Genomic DNA, 22106 nt, shown 5'->3' on the forward strand with positions numbered 1-22106 from the left:
TGCAGGCTGCTAAGCAGAGTATAAACTTTAATATTTTCAGGGAAATTCACACCTAAAGAAGACAGTTGGTTGAAATACTCAGTCATCTGTGACGTGTGTTCAACCACACTATCCCCTGGCTTCAGTTTCAACTCATACAAAGCACGTATAATGTTCACCTTCTCTCCGGGCGTGGCTCTGTGGTGAATTCGCCTAAGAGCTTCCCAAATTTCAAATGCAGACCTTAAATTTTCCACATGAGGTAATTGGGAATCGTCTATCGATACCATCAACATGCATCTAGCTTTAGTGTCCATTTTATCATGTTCCCTGTTCTGAGCATGTGCAGCAGCCTGTTGCTCTGCTGTGGCATCTGCTGCAACAGCCACAAACGGCTTTCGCCTCTGGACATAGTCAGCCCACACTTCTTTGGCTTCCAACCAGACTTGAGCCCTCTTAGACCACTGCACGTAATTAGCAGAGTTCAACTTTGTAAAGGGAACCTGGAAATTTTCCGCTGCCATTCTTGGGGTCTGCTGCTACTCCCTCTGTGTGCCCTTGCTTCTCTTTCCCCTTGGGATTTGTTTTACTCACTTTTCAGACGCCTCCAGCCTCTCAGTTCCTTTAAGAGCTGGATTTACGACCAAGCCGGTCTTCTCTCATCTGAAAGCTGCTTTCACTTTCTCTGCACATAATACAGCTGTAGAAACGTAGAAGGATCCATAACCTAAGAGAGTTTGTGTACTGGTCCAGTAAACACTTCCGCTGCGCCACCAGCAACAGCTCTCTTTGCAGAGCATTAATTAAGTCCAGTGCAGAGATTCTTGTTGCAGTACAAGCTTCAGAGTCTCAGCAGCAAAGAAATAACGACACAGGGAAGCCTGTCTTTCCAAAGACAGGTTTATTGCAGAAAGATAACAGAAACACCTCCGGAGCTTTCGGACATTTTTGCTTCACGCCCCACACACAGAGAAAACAAACACTCTTTATATAATGAGCAACTTAACAACTTAACGAGCTTGACTACTTAAAGTCACATCACATTGCTAACTTGCCAGCGTCTTAGGTTTCACACCCTAACAGGTAGAAGCTTGTACAGTGGTCAAAACATTGAGCTACAAAACAAGGAAGTCTTCCATTTGAACCTCACCTGTGCTCTGAATTCATATGGTCATCTTAGAAAAGCCACTTTTCTCCCTTGATCAGGTCATTCATCTCCATCAACTCTGTTCACAGTATGACCCACCTTACGAAGTTGCTATAAAGACACTAACCACATGCAGTGGGCTGACTGGGGAGGTAATGCCAAAACTATGCCGGGATGGGCACTCTTAATCTGCAAATGGAAGCTCCCACACATTGTGGCTCTCAAATCACATCCTGTTTCCTAAATAAATGTACTGTAGGTATACCCACAATGCAATGAAAATCCTTCTGTGCTAACAGTGTGGTTGGCATAAATAGCCAGAGAGATCCTTCCCCACCCCCTCCTTTTGAAATGTAATATTGCTAACTTCATAGATACCCATGTTATATGTTAAAAAAAATCTAAAGGCAAATGAAATACTGATTTGTGGCATGGGTATTGAAAGCCAGGTGTAATAACAAACATTGAAATTTAGCAAAACCAAAGAAGGCACTTGTTTTCATGATGCAAAATGTAATTTAATAGTATTGCTCTTTACACTTTTCAAAAATATTGCAATATAGTGTTATACTGATAAAATCCCTCCAGCACTAATTGCACTGGAACTGGAAATATATTTTAGCCTAGGAGTATGTATATTTGTATCCTGAATATACAATATTAAAATAGGTTTATCCTGTCATGCAAATGTTACATACTTCAGATGTCCTTCCTTAGTCTTCAAGAGGGCTTTCAGTGTACTTAGTGATCCATAGATCAAGGTCTTAATTGGATCAAATATTCTGAAATGGTGACATCCATTGATGTTAAGTAGCATCCCCTTTTCCAAATTATTGGTTTTAATTAAGACCACTATCAGATCTTTAACTCCTTTAAAAACACATCTGATGTGCTACAAATATATTGCCAAAAACTCAAATAACATAATAATTTGGAAAAATTAGTACATGTCATAAAGGTACCACCCTGATCCAAAATATTCCAGTGTCAAAGTAATTGTCCCTGTGCAATTTTTTTGTGCTATAAATACATTTCAAAACTTACAGTGACTTCAGTGTAACTTCCAAGCAAATATACTTTAGGACCACAGCCTACATCAGTCTAGACAGAAAGCATCAAAATGACCCTATTTAGTAATGGGCATTAAAATATCATTAGAAATAGCTGATGAAGTCACTTCCCTTTCTGTACTTAAATATGGATTAAACTATTTATAAAGGCGCACAACTATAAAATGTGTCCAAAAATAAGTTATCTGGAACACAGAGCATATGGCAGGCAGGATATTTCTCAGGCCAGAGAGGGCAGCAACCCACAAATCTATTACCATCCAAGTGGTCATCATTTAGATACTGAGACGGACAAATAAATGAATTCCTGAAGAGAGGAGCAGCTCTTAAGGCACCCCCAGTTTCCTTCAAAGGGGAGAAAAAAGGAAGAGGAAGGGGCATTACGCCTCCCACTGGATGCTGTTTTTATGGCAAATCCTGCTGTCACAGAAGGATGGGTACAATCCAAGGGGCAGAGAAAGGAGAGAGGGGACAGTGAGGAGAGGACAAGAGGGAGGCAAGTCCTTCAGTCAGTGAAGAGGTCTTAGTGGAGTGGGAGATTTAGCAGCTCTCTAGGGCACTGGAGAGGGGAAGTCAGGAGTGCCAACTTGAATAAAATATTGGGGGGGGCAGGTAAGCCCCGCCCCGCATAATCGACCACATGACACGGTGCACACACACCATTTGAATGGCAGTGCCCATCAACGGGGGGGGGGCTCAAATATTTTATTGGGGGGGCAAAGACCCCTCCGCCCCTAGGAGTTGGCCCCTACGGGGGAAGTCGTCGTGGCGGCACCTCCGAGGAAGCGGGAAGGGAGCAGAGAGTGGGTGATCCTTGGAAGGCACCTCGAGGGGGGGATGCTGAGGGAAGAAGGGGATGTTAAACCCCCCCCAAAAAAACTCCACACCTGGAACCCCCGCCTGAATTTAGAGGAGGGAAGAGGATGGGGTGCAATGAGGATAACTCCTAACTCCCTTCCCTACTCGGGAAACTTTCTCCAGTGCTCCAAATGGCAAGGGAGACCAACCTCTGGGGAGGGGCTGGGGGACCCTCACCCCTTCCGAGGCGCGGCTCCCCATTAAAAAAAAGAGAGAGGGAAGCAGTGGGCTCGAGCCTCCTCGTGTGGAGCCCATTCCTCCCCTGGACTCACCGTATCCTCGCCTCCGCCGGGGCTGCCGGAGGTGGCGGTGGAGGAGGCGGCGGCGGCAGCAGCCGGTGGCTCTTCTTTTTCTTTTTCTTCTTCTTCTTCTGCTTCCCTCCCTTCTGTCAAGAGGAGCCCGCCCCTCACTCTCCCGACGCTGCGCCGGCAGGGCCCGCCCCCCACACCGCCTGGCGCCGCCTCGCCTCTCACCTGCTGCCCTTTCATGAAGAGGGGCTCCGAGAGGCAGCGGCGGGGAAAGGAGGGCAGGAGCCGCGCGGCGCGGCCTGCTGCTTTCGCTCGCTCTTTGCGCGCGGATTCGATGGGGAGCCTTGTGAGCCACGCGCGCCCGCTCGCCCGCCCGCGTGCGCGCTCCGAAGTTGAAAGGGAAAGAACAAAGGAGGAGGCTGGCTCCACCATTCCCGGTCGTTACTCTTGCGTCATCAATTTTTATAAGGGTAATCAGAAGGCGCCTCCTGCCCCGAGCAGCTTACAATCGGCATTTGCATTGGGTGCGGGGGGAGACGTCATTGCAATTTATTATTTGCAATTCCACCCTTCTCTATAATCTCGCTCACACAAGCACACATCACAACCCCGTTTTATATTTGCAACAACCCAGCGAGGTATCTGAAAATTAGTGATAGGCCTGAATCCGACAAAGAGGGCAGCTGCTGCGGATTCTACCTAGTGTCACACTGGCCACCTGTATTTCTGGGGAGTACGCCCCTGGTTTTGCGCTTGTTTAAGCCTTGTTTCAGAGCAATTTTTGTTGTTGACCCCAGGACTGTAAACTTTAGCATGAGGCAAGCAAGTATGTCCAAACTGTTCTGCAACCCACACACTGAGGTAGTTCAGTTTTGCTGATTTTTATCGATAATTTTATTATGCACACAGCTTACAGATTTATCTACAATCTTTTCTAAGTAAATAAAGAGTGTTTTCAGTCACTTGAAACATAACTTTAGAAACAGCCCCTTATACACTATGTATATTCTAACAGAACTGCAAAGATTTCAAGTGCTTGTAATCAGAAATGGTTCAAGAAATGTCAGAAAACCCACTTGGCTTTCATTGCCAGTAAAGTATAAGAAGGTAACTTATAATTACTGAGCCTCAAACTGGCTGCTTGAGGTGAGCTGCCTCACCCTTCCTAGCGGTACACCAGACTTGCATGTACTCTCTCTCTCTATATATATCTATCTATCTATATATGAGAGAAAATATACAACACACTATATGATACACACACACACTTAGGATCATTCCACCTTTTCATTCTGCCTTTCCACTGCGTTGTGTGAAACTACAAAATCTGTAGACCAACCTAGGATAGTCCATTAAGATGCTATTTTGCATACATTATAACCCTTCTGGTTCCTCCAAGTTTTATATCTGTATTAATCTAACATATGAAGGATAAAAGATGAGAAACCATAGGGAAACTAAAGTAAATATATCTTTTGAACAAGCCACTGTTGGTCATGCCCCAGTGCTCAACATAATGAATGAATGCAGTTGTATGTATAGTGTCGATATTTTAGAGAAAGAAAAGAAGGTAAAAAGTTAAGAGAGGTTTTGTGCTTCAAAGACCAACACATTTCTAGGTAAGCACACAGTTTAATGAAGGCAGCTGCACACTAAAGATATGAGTCAAGGAAAAACAACAAAAGGCTGTTCAGAAAACAGGACTGTATTTCCAGGACGTTATGAGATTTTGGAGAGTTTGCTACTGGAGGTCTTCAGAAACTGGTGTTCTGCTTGGCGCATATGTACAAGATTATCTCTGCTACTGAGTACAGATGGTTTTGTTTTCACATTCAAGTACATGTCACGAAGAACTAGCCTGCTACTCATTTACCAATCCAAACAAGAAAAAGAAACAGTCCTTTCCTTTATTGTGTAAATATAGACCTCACTGTATGCTGCATCCTCCCAACACAGAAAATGTACCCACCTGTGCTGCAATTAGACTTGAAAGTTCTGTTTCAATAGAAATAGTTTTTCTGTTGTTGTTGTTTCTATTATTATTGCAGAGGGAGGGACAATCTTCCTGGTGCATTTACCTGGGGAGGGGAGGGTTAAATTCCTCTGGAAACTTGGGTTGAAAAAAAACTAGCATTCTTTTTGGAAGTCTAATTGCTATGGGTAGAGGGAAAGTGAGTATGCATGTGTGTATACACATGCACACACACATATGAGCATGCTTTGTGTGTTTGTAGTGTGCGCTTTATGTAGGCGTACATATTGTGACTCGTTCCATCCTCCCACTGTGTCCACATCTGACCATGGCTGTCAACTTTTCCCTTTTCTTGCAAGGAATCCTATTCGGAATAAGGGACTTTCCCTTAAAAAAAGGGAAAAGTTGACAGCTATGCATCTGACCTGTGGCTCCCAGGGGGTTGGCTAAGGGGTTAATGCAGCCCTCAGACACAAAAGAGGTTGCCTATTCCTGCTTTAATTTGTCATCCTAATATGCTCATAGAAGCCTTATGGTAATATTCCCTGTGCAAAAATGTGTGTTGTGAGTGCAGAACTGTTAACATGTTCTTAACAGCAGAAGATACATTTCTCCCCCACTTCCTATATCTATAACTTGAATATGAAATTTCCATTGGCTTCCATTGCATTTTCAGTTTAAAATTGGCCACTTTACACTTCCTATCTCAGGTAGACAATGATCTGAATTGAAATGTTCTATATTACAAGGGCATTTTAAAGGGTGGGTTGTGAAAACACCCCTGCCCCTCATGTCACCCAAGCCCATTAATTGGCTTCAACACAAAGAGCAGCTCACATCGCAGCAGGTGTAGCAGAATCTGATGTCTGGCAAATGTCCTGTATTTCTATCGCGCTCTTGTGAGTAATAAAATAACCATTGCAACTGAGAAATGCTCCTTCCTAAAGCACATTTCTTTACATTTTGTATCATTATGGAAGTAGCTTTTAGTAGTGGGGCCAGAAGCCCTGACATGAACCCACTTGTTAATTTCTCTGTGATCTATTGCTTAGTGAACCCGCACAAATGACATTTTTTATTCTCCAGTTCCTTCATTGTTTCCCCATCATTCCATTCTGCGTCTGTTAGTAGTAGCACAATGGAAGCAGCTAATACATGGCTCAAGGATCAATGTTTCATTCAGTTCCACTGTGCCATGCTTAGCACATTCAAAGCAATGGTATAAAACATGGGAATTGAAGGAAAATGGACAGGAACAACAAGCATAAGGAAGAAAAGGGAAACAACTAACTTCAGTAGAAAGAATGGATTTGTTCCTTTGAATTCAGACAGATTCCTTGCCATTCAGAACAACAATAGAAAGAAATACCAGTGATGCCCCTATAACAGGTGCAGGCATGAGTAAAAGTGAAAAGGGATATTGGACACATTACTAAGATGCTCTGCCTTGCTGTCATCCTTTACACTTTGTGTTCCAAAGCTTTGCCCCATATGTGGTTGTGCCAGGCAACAGCTTGGACCCACGCAACAGAGGAAGCAAACCCTGGCATATTCCAGCAGGACTTAGACCTGCCCTACTAAGTGGTATAGAAATTAAATAATCAATCAATAATCAAATGTGCATTGGTGTTTCACATGATACTCACTGTTTTGAAAAACTCTTTCAGGCTGTGACCTTTAGCTTAAAGAAGACTAGATGACATGCCCCAATTGATAAAGTGCTTTTCCTCTGGTGTGTTTGTTTTTGTGTGTGTGTGTGTGTGTGTGTGTGTGTGTATTTGTGCACTTGGAATGGTGCAGGGAGTGTTTTTATTTCAGTGGTGAAGAGTGCCTGTTGGATGGTTGTTAATGGAATCGGAAACAGAATCCAAAGGTTTTGTTTTTTTAAAAAACAATAATATTCAGTTCAATGTGCAAAATCCATATGGGGAAAAGATTTGGGGAAGCAAATAGGCATGCAACAATGGAAAATTATATGCATTTCAAAATCATTATGCTGTGTATCAGCATATAGTAGGGAAACATATTAAAACTATAAGTCATTAATAATTTTATCCATGTGCTGCTTTTCCACAAAAAAGAATCAAGCTCAGAGCAGCTTACAACAAAGAAAACAGGAATGCCCCTCAAAATCAACCATTGCAAGAACCATTTCATAACACAATAAAACAACATAACTGCAAATATGACATCATACCCCCATAAAAACACCTTCTGGTACTATAAATAGAACAAGATTACATTAGCATCACACCTCCTGGTAATAGCAAAAATAACAAGGGAGTTTGACGGTTTCACCTTGATCCTATAAACACCTCTCCCATGATGTTCTCAGTCCCTCTCCTGCAGCAGCTTCGTATAAGGCTTCCAAAGGCAGAGAACAGGGTTGCTGGAAACATCTTTCCCATCATGTTGCTTGCCATGATATAAGTGGTTCCATAACCAAATGTTTCATATGGTGATTGAGGCCTCTCTCAACTTCTGGAGAGGTTGCATCAATAAGGGGTTGCGTATACACCTTTGATGAGCATGCCCAATTCTTTCTCACTTCTGAAAATCAGTTACAATGATCATAACTAAAGGAAAAATGTAACCACAGTTTCTGTTGTTGACTTTTAAAGGACTGAAAAATAGACATTTATCAGGGGTCCTATTATGCATCATAACAATGTCTGCATGGATAGTCCCAGGCCAGCATTGGGAAACTCTAAGGGGATTTCATGTTGACCCATGCTGCTGAAAGGTTCACACATCAAATTAGACTTTTAAAGAGAGTCGAGATTCCAGATTGCTGTGGGGCGGGAGGAACAGTTTTATTCATTTCACAAGCAGTTGAGGATGTGGGTGTCAACCACTGGCTTTCTATTTGGAGATTGGATTAGGTGGCTTGTTTTTTGTTTTTTAAAGGCCTCTTGTTAAATAAGTGGTAAATAGGTGTTCTACCCTTTCCCCCATCAAGCAACTTGTTTAAAGGATTTTTTTTAAAACAATGCCTGACATCTAAGGAGCAGGAAAGGAGGCCAATGCCAAACAAATGCCAACAAAAGGAGCTGTCCAGCGCTACAGCAACAGTCTCGATCTAGTGTTTATCATAGCCTAGTGCATATATATGTTATTCTTCAAATGAGTAGTTACTTAAGGTTCTTCATTATCTGTAACAACAAATAATGATAAACATTAGAAAGGCGGGGGGTGGGGGTGGAAATCCACCTAAAGTTAGAAGTATAGTGGTAAGATCTATCTGCCTCCCTTCATCAGAAGTAGGGAACCAGCTAGGAAACTGTTTATACAGTTGGATGACAAGGGAATAAAAGACTTGCTAAAGGAGGACAAGGACTTAGCAGAATGGTTGAATTAATTCTTCGCATCTGTCTTCACTGTGTTTGCAGAGCGGATAGCTAGATGACCTGAACTGAATTTTCCAGGAAAAACTGAGGCAAGAGGTGATAGTCTAGATCTTACTGGCAAGTTTAAAATTAATAGCGGGGTCACCCAAGAAATCCTAAATAATTCTAATGAAAAATTTCTAACACAAACTATGTTTCTTATCCCTAAGACTGATATCTATATCAGGGGACTGGAAAAACAGTTTATGTAATACTAGTTTTTAGAAGGGGGTCCAGGGAGATCAATGAAGTTCAGTCTAATGTCTATTTAGGGTGAATTGATGGAGAAAATCATCAAGCATAAAGAACTACAAGCCTTGCTGAAAAGAATCAACATAGATTCTGTAAATATAAATCCTCTTTCAGTAAGCAGTTTCCCATGAAATATCAAAGACAGTACAATTTGGCAAAACCAGTTATATGGCTTTCCTTTGTGAACCTCATGGTTATTCTGCTAAAACAGGATTGGGGAACCTAGTGCTTCTCCAGATGTTTGTGGACTCAAACTCCAACACAGCCAGTGGTCAGGGATGATGGGAATTATAATCCATCAACACCCAGGAGGCCACAGGTTTCCTACCAATGCACTAAAAGTTTAGCCACATGAGCAAGGACTGAAATATTTTCCAGTGTAAAAGTGTTGCCTTCCCCGTTTTCCAGCCCAGCCTGCTCTCTGAAGCACCTCCCACTTGAGACATTTATAAGCAAAAGGCACTTGTAAGTCTCTTTGTTAGAACCTTTGAACTTTGGAGCAGTGGAATGAATAATGGAAACATTCCATTGTCTTCAGCATGAGCATGGCATTGTAACTGCAACTTGAAACTGAAATGGTAATAGCAGCAGCTGTTGGCTTATCATTACAGGGAAAAGGAATAAGGATGTGTCAATACTGATGACAATTTTAGATTAGTCACAATTTCAAAAGAGATTATCATAATCATAAATGAGTTAGATCGAAATGAGTTAGATCGAATTCACAGTCCCCCCCCCCCCCATATCACCATTAAAAACAAACAAACTGATTTAGCTCAGCGGATCCTAGTTAGCCGCTTTGAGACTCCTTAGTGGGATATCAAATCCAAACTCTTCTTCTAGTTGGTTTATAACTCCGCATTTTAAAGCCTTTTCTGTCTTTTTAAAAACCAACCTCCAGCGATGTCTGTGTAGTAATCATTTTAGCTTTTTCTTTAAAAGATCAATTGTGAATGCCTGGAGATAGGATTCAAGGCGCTGTTGATTGGCAGTATAAATATCAGTACACAGAACACCTAGGGTGAAAAACTGAAAGAGCATTTGAAACATAACCCAGTGTTTTTCATTTGCAAGATATACAAAGTGGCATAGATGTGTGTTATATTTTAAAAGCAGAGCCTCAAGGTAAACTGATTCCTCATTCCCAGATCTACGGAATTTTAATAAGAAAGCAAAAATACAACAATGTTTTTCAAATAATGAAAGAAAGAAACAAAGACGTTTGCATCCAAGGGGGGGGGGAGGATTCCAGTATATCCTATTGCTGAAACAATGAAGTTGGTTGTGAACATAAGAGTCCTTTCTGATCAGACTAAAGGAACATCTGGTTCAGTATTCTGTTCTCACAGTAGCCAATCAGATGCCTGTGGGAAGCCCTAAAGCAGGACACGCCCACAACTCTTCCCACTCATGTTCCCAAGAAACTGGTATTCAGAGGCATCCTGTTTTTAGTACTGGAGGCTGCTGACATACATCTGTCTCAAAAGGCAATGGGGGCAAAGTCAAACTGCTGGAGAATCACAGCGCCTGCTGTGGCTGCAGAGACCAGTAACTTGTAAGTGCTGCCTCCCAGGTTTCTTGCTGCATTAGCAGCGCCTAAGTGACCTCTCTGAGATGCAAGCCTGGGCAGTGTGTATGGAGGTCCTGGGATGCCCAGATGACAAAACACACACACACACACACACACACACACACACACACACCTGGACTTGCTGCTGTCCAAAGGAAAGCAGAGCAAGACATTTGGTACCACCTTGGCTGCAGGAGATGCCAGAATTTGTGTAGGGTTTGTTGTTGTTATTTAGTCATTTAGTCGTGTCCGACTCTTCGTGACCCCATGGACCAGAGCATGCCAGGCCCTCCTGTCTTCCACTGCCTCCCGCAGTTTGGTCAGACTCATGTTTGTAGCTTCGAGAACACTGTCCAACCATCTCGTCCTCTGTCGTCCCCTTCTCCTTGTGCCCTCAATCTTTCCCAACATCAGGGTCTTTTCCAGGGAGTCTTCTCTTCTCATGAGGTGGCCAAAGTATTGAAGCCTCAGCTTCACGATCTGTCCTTCCAGTGAGCACTCAGAGCTGATTTCCTTCAGAATGGATAGGTTTGATCCATGGGACTCTTAAGAGTCTCCTCCAGCACCGTAATTCAAAAGCATCAATTCTTCGGCGCTCAGCCTTCTTTATGGTCCAGCTCTCATTTCCATACATCACTACTGGGAAAACCATGGCTTTAACTATATGGACCTTTGTTGGCAAGGTGATGTCTCTGCTTTATTGGCAAGGTGATGTCTCTGCTTTCTTTCTTTTTTTTTGGCTTTTTTTTTTTTTTGCTTTTGTGTAGGGTTTACTCCTTAGCATTTACTTCTTCCAAAGATGTCTCTCGAGGCAAAGGATACAGGGTTTTTTTTGGGGGGGGGTTACGCCCAAAGCCTTTGCACCCATTCAGTGTGATTCAGAACAGGCCCCTCCCCCCTCCCCACAGACTTTGATTCCCAATTCAGCCATTGGTAAGGTTGATTTGATTTCCCAATGTAGCTCTTCACTCACGCCTTCTTCCTTGGCAGGGAGGACGCCATTTGTAGCTTGCCTCAGGTGCCAAAATGTCTTGGACGGGCCCTGTCATCATGGCTAGTAGTCATTGGTAGCATTATCTTCCATTCATTTGTCTGTAAGATACAGAATTCTCTACGCTGCATTGCAGAAAAATCCTAAGCAGATAGGTAGGGGTTGTATGCAATGTAAAGATTCATGGTAAAATGAGCTTCAGGATCTTGTGTGGGCATAACGTTAGACTGCATTTTAGCATTTAACAACTTGGCAGGAGAAAACAGTTGTAAAAATCCCAACAACTAATAAAATTATATTACACTAGAATAAACACTATCATTTCTTGGATAGGTATTCATCTTTTAGCAGTATCTTCATCTTCATCCCCCACCATTATAATTTTTAAGAGTATTCTAGGTCCTAACCCGCCATGGGGAAAATATAAAATGAATAATTTTTAGCTAACAGAGCCAGTGATTCATCCCCATCTTTTTGAAGGAATGCTTGGTGCTAACTTTCCCAGTTCACACAGAATTTAGAAATCATTTTTACAGCCAAGTCCTACATTTGTTTACTTGAAAACAAGAGCCACTATCCTGTATGTATTCCAAGCAAGCATGCACAGGACTGTAGCCTCAGACACATTTATGAAAATACTTGTCATTCAGCGAAGCCCTTGAGACCCATGGATGAGCGAGGACTGTTAGACAAGACTGCTAGGGAGTAGTGAGACAGCTTAGCCACAGAGGCCAAGGTCAAACGGGCCCCAAGTGTACAGGAGCAACAGCATCTTAAACAGTAGGCAAAAACTCACCCCATACAGAAAAGCGCAAAACTTATGGGAAAGATTCATCAAGAGACAAGGTCTCCTTGAGATTGAAGTCCTCCTCATAAGGAAGCCTCTCTTTGACAAGAGCTGATGGAATACTGCTGGACCCCTGGATGTAGTCTCCCTAACACCAACCCACCATGAACCACCATCGGCAAACAACAAATATTTCCCATGTTTAAGAAAATGTTTCATTTCTATGCTATTCATGCTGTTTTAAATGTGTATTCTATATTTGACCTTTAATAATGTCATTTTGAAATCTTTAAGGTACCGTATTTTTTGCTCTATAAGACTCACTTTTCCCTCCTAAAAAGTAAGGGGAAATGTGTGTGTGTCTTATGGAGCGAATGCAGGCTGCACAGCTATCCCAGAAGCCAGAACAGCAAGAGGGATTGCTGCTTTCACTGCGCAGTGATCCCTCTTGCTGTTCTGGCTTCTGAGATTCATAACATTTTTTTCCTTGTTTTCCTCCTCCAAAAACTAGGTGCGTCTTGTGGTCTGGTGCATCTTATAGAGCGAAAAATACGGTAATTTCTTTTGTTCACTTTGCTGCGTCAAATGTGCATTCTCAATGTGTATTTGTAATGCATTGTTTTGACATCTTTAAGATAGTATTTTAGTTTGCTTTGAATGTATATGTTTTTTCTTGAAATGTTTCATTCAATGTTTCGATGTAGGTTAACAGCTTTGAGATTTCTTTTCCTTAAAAATATAAAGTGATATAGAAATGAAAATAATAATAATAATAATACAGAAAACAGAGGGGGGAAATTGGGCAGCAGTTTCATTTTACTTAGGTTTCCTCATTTTACTTAGGTTTTCCTTTTGGAACAGATAGAATCTTTTTTTTACGACAAAGGCAGGAATCCAGCAGATGGCACCAGTGAATGCTATAAAGAGAAACTTATTCGCAAATGCAAAATCTTTGCAAATGTGGCTCCTTGCATTTTATATCTGGAAGGTAGTCTTTTGACACAAAATGTACACACGTTGGTTTCACTCCTGCTGACAAAGAGAGATCTGAGTCAGATTCTGTACCTCCCAAAAGGGTTGTTTGCCTTTTTCTTCACATACCCATTTTTAATATCACCTCATTGTTTCTAATATTATCCCTAGAAAGCACATTATCGGAAATAGCATGGAACAAATTCCCATAGGGACCGACTGGTAGGTCACATCCCTGATCTTTAACAATTTAACTCTATGAATGTCCGCTCAGAAGTAAGCTTTGATGAAGCTTACACCTTGATAAGTGGAAAAACAAAACAAAACACCCCAAACACAACTTCCTCCTTCTTCCTCATATGTCTGTCTACAGTATTAGATTGTAAGGTTGTGGGCTAAGTTTTGTATAGCGTTTTTGTGTTATTTTAGGTACTTAAGAAATAACTATCGATATAAATGGCTAGTTAAATAAAATAGGTGATGGTTCATCTATGTTTCTATGTTGAGAGTATACCACTCAAGAGAGCAGATTCCCTGAATGTGCTTTGTATGTGGATAATCTCTCTCTCTCTCTCTCTCTCTCTCTCTCTCTCTCTCTCTCTCTCTCTCTCAGAACAGTCTGGTTCTGCTAGACCCCTCAGTTTGGTTGTGACTTTGCAGTGAACTGTAAAATTTGAATTTGTATTGAAAGGAGTGCTTAAACCAATTTTCCATTTCGAGCATAATCAGAAACTATGATTTAACTAAGCACAGCATTTTTCTTGACACTAAGGTTGGAGAGAGGGATAAGGAGGAAATGCTCAGGCACAAGACTTGTTCTAAGCCTGATAAGCCATGGTTTATTGGATCACGATTATTATAGCTGAACCTAAAGGCCTAAAACCAAAGAAGATCTGGTATGAAAATCAAACACTGCTGCCATGGGCTTAGCCAGGATTTTTGTTGTGGGGTGGGGTAGGGCTTTGTTGGCTGGGCCGGACTTTTGTTAGGGGGGACAGAACCAATGTGATTGGTCAATTAAGTATTTCTATTGTTTTACTTGATGGGGGGGACTGCCCTCCCTGCCCCCCCCTACAGCCATGACTGCTGCATTCTATCTGTAATAGTATTTTCTTTCTTAATGTTTTCTTCTTGTGATGTTGGCTAACCAAAGAAGAGGAATGAAACCGTCTGGCTGTCAACTGCAAATTTAAACGACTTTGAAGATTTGATGGATGCCAGGAGGATGAAAAGCAGAATGCGATGGAGACTGAACAATCAAAACCGTTGTCAAAATCAAGAAGTCAAGGTGTCAAGAGACAAGGATGAGCTGATCATGTGTTTTGCTTTGTTCTTTTAGGACTTCTGAAGTGAGTATGATTAAATATGTAGGCTACAGAAGGGGAACATTTGGCCCTCAAGTTGTTGGACTCCAACCTGTAACATCACGGTTAATAGTCAGGAATGAAGGGAGTCATATTAAGCACAACAACATTTGAAGGACCACAGGTTCTTCATCCTTGATATAGATCTTGAAGCTGTGATGACAAGACAGTGGTCATATTATGTGTTTAGGTTCTGCCATGCTGTTAAATAGGGCTGCCATATATCTGGACATTACTGGGATCCCAAAGGCAGAATTGATGCCCAGGGGAAATTTCTGAAATGTGGCACTTTGTCTCCTGGATCTTAGGCAAGTCAATTGAAAAATCAAACTTTTTCAGGCTTTTTTGTAAAAAAAAAAAAAAAAGTTCAACAACTTCCTTTTGGGTTTTCCTCAACAACTTTCAAGGTGTTACTTTAATCCTATGCTAAAACACAGCATCTGAAGAAAAGAAGTGCTTAGGAAACATTCTGGAAAGCGAAAGAGTTTTCATTAAGGTAATTGACCTGCTATTCAAAGATGAAATGAATGTCACCGATAACATTAAGATGAAATGATAGGTGCAGTACTCTGAGGTTGTGAGACCAGCATGAAGACATCATGGAAAATCAGCACTGTGGCCTTGAGGGGGAAATGGCTTCAAACCAGTTTTATCTGAGGAATAAAACAGAGAGCACTTTTCTCTGCCCATCATTATAGATTTATGGATTTTAAGGCCAGAGGGGATTACTATGATTGTCTAGTCTAACCTTCTACCCATAACACAAAGAGCTGAATGCATCTGCCCTGCACTTATTTATAGCTCAAGCGAGTCTCACTGAAGATAGAAATGCAAATAGAATTATGTCGCGCGGGGAGGGGGGAGCCTCTAAAAGTATGATCGATCTCTGTGTTTTTCTACTTAAAATTTCTATATAGCTTCTGCTCCTTTTTAATCTTAATGTACTCTAATTCACTTTCGGTAGTTATCTTGTATGAATCTTTTTTAAAGAGTCCCCCCCCCCATTGCATTTAACCTGACTGCTCTCTTATAATGGCTTTCTTCAGTGTGGGTTGTTAAGCAGTTCAAGCAGAACACTTTGACATCTATTAACACAGCATTAGTGCGTACCTTGAAGGGGCAAACACTCCCCTGCAGATGACCACACACAACACACTCCACTCCAGGAAAACCAACAGCAACACAGTCCTCATTGTCCTAGAGGAGACCAGCGGCTTAATGGAATGCTGGGGAATAGAGTTCTCCAAAGATGCTTCGTTAGGTCAGTGGGCTATAAAATTTTAGATAATATGTAGTATTAGGTAAGCCTTGGAAAATATAAACACTTTTAGGGGAAAGTCACATACCAGGAGCCACAGCAATACAATATATTTTACAAAACTCTCATTGCTGTTATTAATTTATAAAGGGTGTAAAATTTTCTGAACACTGTACAGAGATTTAAAATAAAGACAGTCCCTGCCTATAGGATTACAATGAAATACATGATGCAAAAGGAACAGGAGGTGGGGAGGGAAGAGGGAAAACAAAAACATCAAAGTGCCTGTTCTTAAATTATATGCAATTACACACCTTAAGAAGAATTGATTCTACAAGAAACAAAAATACAGGTCTCATGTGTGTTAACTCACAAACAATGCAGAAACAGATAGACAAAGGGTTGAGGAACTGGAGTCCAAGCAGTTAACTTCCTTTTAACAAAGAAAACTTCTCCAGAAATAGCCAGGTTTTTTTTTAACCCTTTATAGATTCATTTATATAGGTTGAAAAGGGAAATCCATCCCCCCACCCAACCTTTTTTTTTTAAAAAAAAAAAACCCTATACAAGTAGGCCATTTTAAGCCAATCTCCATCTACTGTGGGAAAGGAGGCAGTCTGTCCAGGGTGAGAGACACATCCACTGCAAATAAATCTCCAAATTGCTTCCTACCCATTCCTTCCCATCCTTTATGTATACTATTCCATTCTAGTGAAATCAGAGGGGTCTGAGACCAGACTGATAGGGGAAAGAGGTGGTTATAATTAACATAATTGATCTTATAATGACCAACTGGAATGACCCCAGAGAAGACAGTTCTGGGAAAAGAGGAGCCAAAATTGTAGTTTTGTCCTAGCAAACCCTATGAAGTTTTTTTGTGTGTGTTTTATGACATTTTTATTTTATATTGTTGCAAGTCACTCCGAGTAGTACTCATAGGTTCCAGAACAGGGGTCACCAATCTAAGGCCCAAGGGCCAGATGTAGCCCAATCGCCTTCTCAATCTGGCCTGCGGATGGTCCGGGAATCAGCATGTTTTTACATGAGTAGAATATGTCCTTTTATTTAAAATGTATCTCTGGGTTATTTGTGGGGCATAGGAATTTGTTCACCACCACCCCAAAAAAAATAGTCCGGCCCACCACATGGTCTGAGGGACAGTGGACCAGCCTATGGCTGAAAAAGGTTGCTGACCCCTGCTCTAGAAGCATGAAAGGGACTTATGTGACCCAGATGTATATCTACCTTCTCTCTGAACAGGGTTCCTAATCAAGTGTGGAAATCCATGAATGGAAGCTGCTTCAATTCACAAATGTTTCCTGGTTGGTTTGTTCATTTAAACTTAGCTAAAATAACTCTTCATTTCCAGGCTGAAAACTTATACATGCTTAATTGGGACAGTCCCCTTGAACATAGTGGGATTAACTTCTGAGTAAATTTGCACAGGATTTGGCTGCAATATAATATTGATTATATACTTGGGTTCCCATCTTTGAATGAATATTTTTGTTCTCTATTCATGTATGTTACTCATTTGAATGCTAATCTAAAATGGCACATTGGTTAACAACATTAACAGTGAGCTGCTGAAATGCCATAGAAACCTTATCAACTGCAGTTAAGCATTCAGAATTGTTGTCGTTTTGGAGAAAAGGTGTATTTTTCTGCAATAATTGTAGCTGAGCTCCAAGTATTACACATAAAGATAGTGGAGAGATCTATTTAGAAAGTCTCATCATAACAGCCCGACACAGAACATTCATATAATAGTGAATGGATTTCATTACTCAAATAGTTGAACAACCTCTTTTAATTTCCCTTCTCTCCCCATGCCAAAGCATGTGATGTGACTAGTTTTTGTTCCTTTTCTGAAAATTTCAGTGCACTGTCAATTGTGTGGATTTCAAGGATATTTTGGGTTATAGCCAACATGAGTCATAGAATAGATTCATTGAAATCAAGTTGAGTATCTACCCTTTATCTTTAATAACTACATGTTCACCTTGTCGTAACTTTTCTCTCCCCTTTCCTCACATTCATCTTTTTGCTCATCTTCTCTGAGGGTAGGTCTGCCTTCCTAGACTGCTACTACATCCGTCTTTCTCCAGAACTATTTGTCAGGGACTTCAACAACTTTGCCTCTGTTTTGCCGAACCAGAGCAATGAGTTTACTGCCCAGAAACTCCATCACAAATATGTTTTCAAAGCTGTCACTAACACATTTGCCATAGCGGACCTAGTTGTTTGGAGTAAGTGGACCCATTTGCAAAAGCAATGTTGGGATTCTTCTCAGCCTCCAATCCCAAGCAAATTCCTCAGGAGGAGTAGGTCTTCTGAATAAGTCCTGTTCTAAGATTGGGACAGGAGAAAGTTGAAGAAACCAGGATTACTGCTAGAGAGTGCCTTCATAGTCTTAGCAAAGTTCCCATATACTTCTTTTGCTAGGGAAATTGCAGGTCACTGGCTGACAGTGACTAGGAAATAAGTGTCCCTGGAAGACAGGACCAAAGAGCAGGCTGCAGTTTGAGAAAGACACAGAGAGCTGAGTTTAGTTTCTATAAGCAACTTAAAATGTAAAGGTACCCCTGACCGTTAGGTCAAGTCATGGACGACTCTGGGGTTGCGGTGCTTATCTCGCTCTATAGGCCGAGGGAGCCGGCGTTTGCCCGCTGACAGCTTCTGGGTCATGTGGCCAGCATGACTAAGCCGCTTCTGGTGAACCAGAGCAGCGCACGGAAACGCTGTTTACCTTCCCGCCAGAGCAGTACCTATTTCTCTACTTGCACTTTGACATGCTTTCGAACTGCTAGGTTGGCAGGAGCTGGGACCAAACAACGGGAGCTCACCCCATCGTAGGGATTTGAACCGCTGACCTTCTGATCGGCAAGCCCTAGGCTCTGTGGTTTAATCCACAGCGCCACCCGCGTCCCTATAAGCAACTTAGGATGCTGTCAATGTCCCTGAAGATCTGATGTGGGGAGCAGTGCACTTTGGCTGGCTGGTTCATTTATTTATCTTCCAGCTTTCCTCCAGGAAGCTCATGCATGGTTCTTCCCCTCCTCGTTTTATCCTCACACAACAACCCTACAAGGTAGGTTAGGCTGAGAGACATTACCTGGCCCGAGGTGACTCAGTGAGCTTGGCAGAGTGGAGATCTGAACCATGATCTCTAATTTAGCTGCCTCTCTGGCAATGATACATCCAGTTATCCAGGAGTAAGCCCCCCCGAATTCTTTTGAGTTTTGTGCTGTTAAGCCTGGGTAGCAAAAAGGCAGCCTGTAATTGACTGTGTTTTAACATATTGTTAGCCTATTAATACTTGAGGAAGATGCAAACATCCTCCACAGGATGGCAGTGTTCCACATGGTTAAGGTACAACGTTTTCCCTGTGTAAATGTATTAATTCCTATTATTCTCTCTGTGTGTGTTTCATTCAAGAGGTCCAGATAGAAAATAGAGGATTATATGTATCTCTTATCTACGCACACATATTTAACCAAGTGAGGATTTATTTGCAAATGACATGCTCCTGAAAGGGTAGCAACTATATCTGAAGAACATTTCCCCTTTTGTGCTTGAGAATAAAGTGTGTTTAGCAGGATCACTGTTTTTGCATGCAAACTGGTCAACAATTTGTTCTTAGATATACTCACTTCTCTACTAACACTGATGAATTCTTGCTTAAAGGATGCTGGATTCTCCTATGTTGTCCTCATTTATTTTTAAAGTGTGTTTTTCTATTGCCATCCCCTGCCATGTACTGTATTACTGTATAATAAAACACTAACTGTGATGAAACATGTGCCTTGGCAACCTTCCAAGCAATGAAATAACAAGTAAATTTCGGAAAAACAAGCTGATACCTGAAAATCCATATTGCTGTGTGAGTAGCGCCATCCTATTTATTGCACTTAAGCATTTCAAATACGAGAGACAACCTGTAGTCTATGGTGTCCAATCACACTACACTATTTGGCCACAATTCAGTACAGAGTTTTAGTTTCAATGTGTTTGTCCAATGATTTTAATAAGGAAGTATGCCTATATGGTGGATTGAAATTTCCATGTACATATTGTTGTTTAGTCGTGTCCGACTCTTCGTGACCCTATGGACCAGAGCATGCCAGGCACTCCTGTCTTCCACTGCCTCCTGCAGTTTGGTCAAACACATGCTGGTAGCTTCCAGAACGCTGTCCAACCATCTCGTCCTCCATCGTCCCCTTCTTGTGCCCTCCATCTTTCCCAACATCAGGGTCTTTTCCAGGGAGTTTTCTCTTCTCATGAGGTGGCCAAAGTATTGGAGCCTCAGCTTCACGATCTGTCCTTCCAGTGAGCACTCAGGGCTGATTTCCTTCAGAATGGATCGGTTTGATCTTCTTGCAGTCCACAGGACTCTCAAGAGTCTCCTCCAGCACCATAATTCAAAAGCATCAATCCTTCAGCCTTCTTTATGGTCCAGCTCTCACTTCCATACATCACTAGTAATGTACATATTACAGGGTGCAAATCACTTAGGCCCGATTACTGCAATTCCTTCCTATGGTACTTTCCTGTGACTCTGCAATTTTAATAAACCTGAAAGGGAGCTGTGCATTTCCCTGATTGTGGTTATTCTCTCGGCATCTCTCAGTCTCTTTGTCCCATTTCCTACGTTTCAGAAGATCTGCACTCAAGGTCAGGTCACAGAATCTCAGTGGCTCAAATAGTAGAATTTCCAGGGATCAACATGGCTGGGCAAGTAAATAACACTTGAAATGATCCCTGGAGCGTGGCATATCTCCAGCAATGATCTGTGCTAGACAACATACACATGCTGAGCCTAAAATGAAGGTCTGTTTGTGAGTGTTCATAATATGAGCAGGAAAATTAAACAACCATAAATGCACCAGCTTGCATAATTCTTCTTCTGTCTCCCAACTCAAGTGCTGTTACTTTTTTGAACACATCACTGCTATAAAATGCTTATTTTACATGCTGTTTTTTCCCCAGTCTTTACTGTGTCACCATTAATCACATGCTTAAATTGCTCCCATTTATAGAAATGGGATGAAAAAGTGCTTAACCTTGGCTAGATTTTGTCCGCAATATTCAGATAAAACTGTGTTTCAGAGCTTTTATACACTATTTTAAAAATAAGGTACTTACTGATTCTTTTAATGCTGCGTATCTGCTAAAAGCTCCATCAGTAATAAGGTAAATCTTGTTATATTAAGAGACCCAAACTAATTTGTAGTTCATTACGAAGCTCTCCCCACAACCCCAATAAGGAACAAGAGTGGGGGGAGGGGGGGAAAGAAAGCTATACATTGGGATCTGCTTCCCCTATGGATCCTGCTGCCTGAGGTGGTCACCTCATCTAGCCTCATGGGTGGGGCAGCCCTATGTGTCTATCACAGTTACACACCAAGAGGTCAATCATACCTTTACAAGAGGAAGTGGTAGTGTTTTGTAGCTTCTGCCTGCCATTCCCTCCCCCCCTTAAACATCTGCATTGTGATTAGAAAGAGATTCAGTTCCAAAGCCTGGTTTGCATCAACTCAGGAACCAGTGAAGAGAAAATTTTCTAGGTCTAAGCCCTTCTGGCTGGGACGAAGGTGAATTTCATGAAGCTCAAACAATAGGATGGTACTAGAGACATAGGAATGAAATGCTGGGGATCCAGAGAACTGCAGAGAAGTGGGAAGCCCTGGAAAAGCAACAGGGTAAAGAACTTGAAAAAAGTCAACAGGGAAAGAACAAGAAGGATCCACAGTTGGAGGCATGCAAGATTGAGGGGTGAGAAGAAGAAGAGGAGGAGTAGTAGTAGTTTGGATTTGATATCCCTCTTTATCACTACCTGAAGGAGTCTCAAAGCTGCTCACAATCTCCTTTCCCTTTCTCCCCCACAACAAACACCCTGTGGGGTGAGTGAGGCTGAGAGACTTCAGAGAAGTGTGACTAGCCCAAGGTCACCCAGCAGCTGCATGTGGAGGAGCGGGGAAGCGAACCCAGTTCACCAGATTACGAGTCTACAGCTCCTAACCACTACACCACACTTAGGAAGAATAACCATTCCTAAGAGGACTAAGCAGTGTGGTCATGTGAAAATGTAAAGGAAAGCCAAACAGGTGCCAGGTGCTGGGAAATGCCTTCTGAGCTTCACTTAAGAAAGAAGCCATTTTTCTTGGATTATTCTGCTGCTCACAGCGAATTATTCCCCCCCCCCCCAGGAAAAGAAAATAAAGCAGCCTGTACAAACCCTTTTAGCCATGA

General features: G+C 41.9%; 1 protein-coding gene across 1 annotated transcript in view; it reads right to left on the bottom strand.

Moving 5' to 3' along the window:
* FRY (FRY microtubule binding protein) overlaps positions 1-3642 on the bottom strand; it is a 192624-nt gene extending 188982 nt beyond the window's left edge. The window contains exon 1 of the mRNA XM_083498834.1: positions 3327-3642. The gene's annotated coding sequence lies outside the window, so the exon portion shown is untranslated. The remainder of the gene's footprint in view (positions 1-3326) is intronic.
* Positions 3643-22106: the final 18464 nt, after the last annotated feature.

The sequence above is a fragment of the Podarcis liolepis genome (genome assembly GCF_965112155.1).
Source record: "Podarcis liolepis genome assembly, chromosome: 4".
NCBI lineage: Eukaryota > Metazoa > Chordata > Lepidosauria > Squamata > Lacertidae > Podarcis > Podarcis liolepis.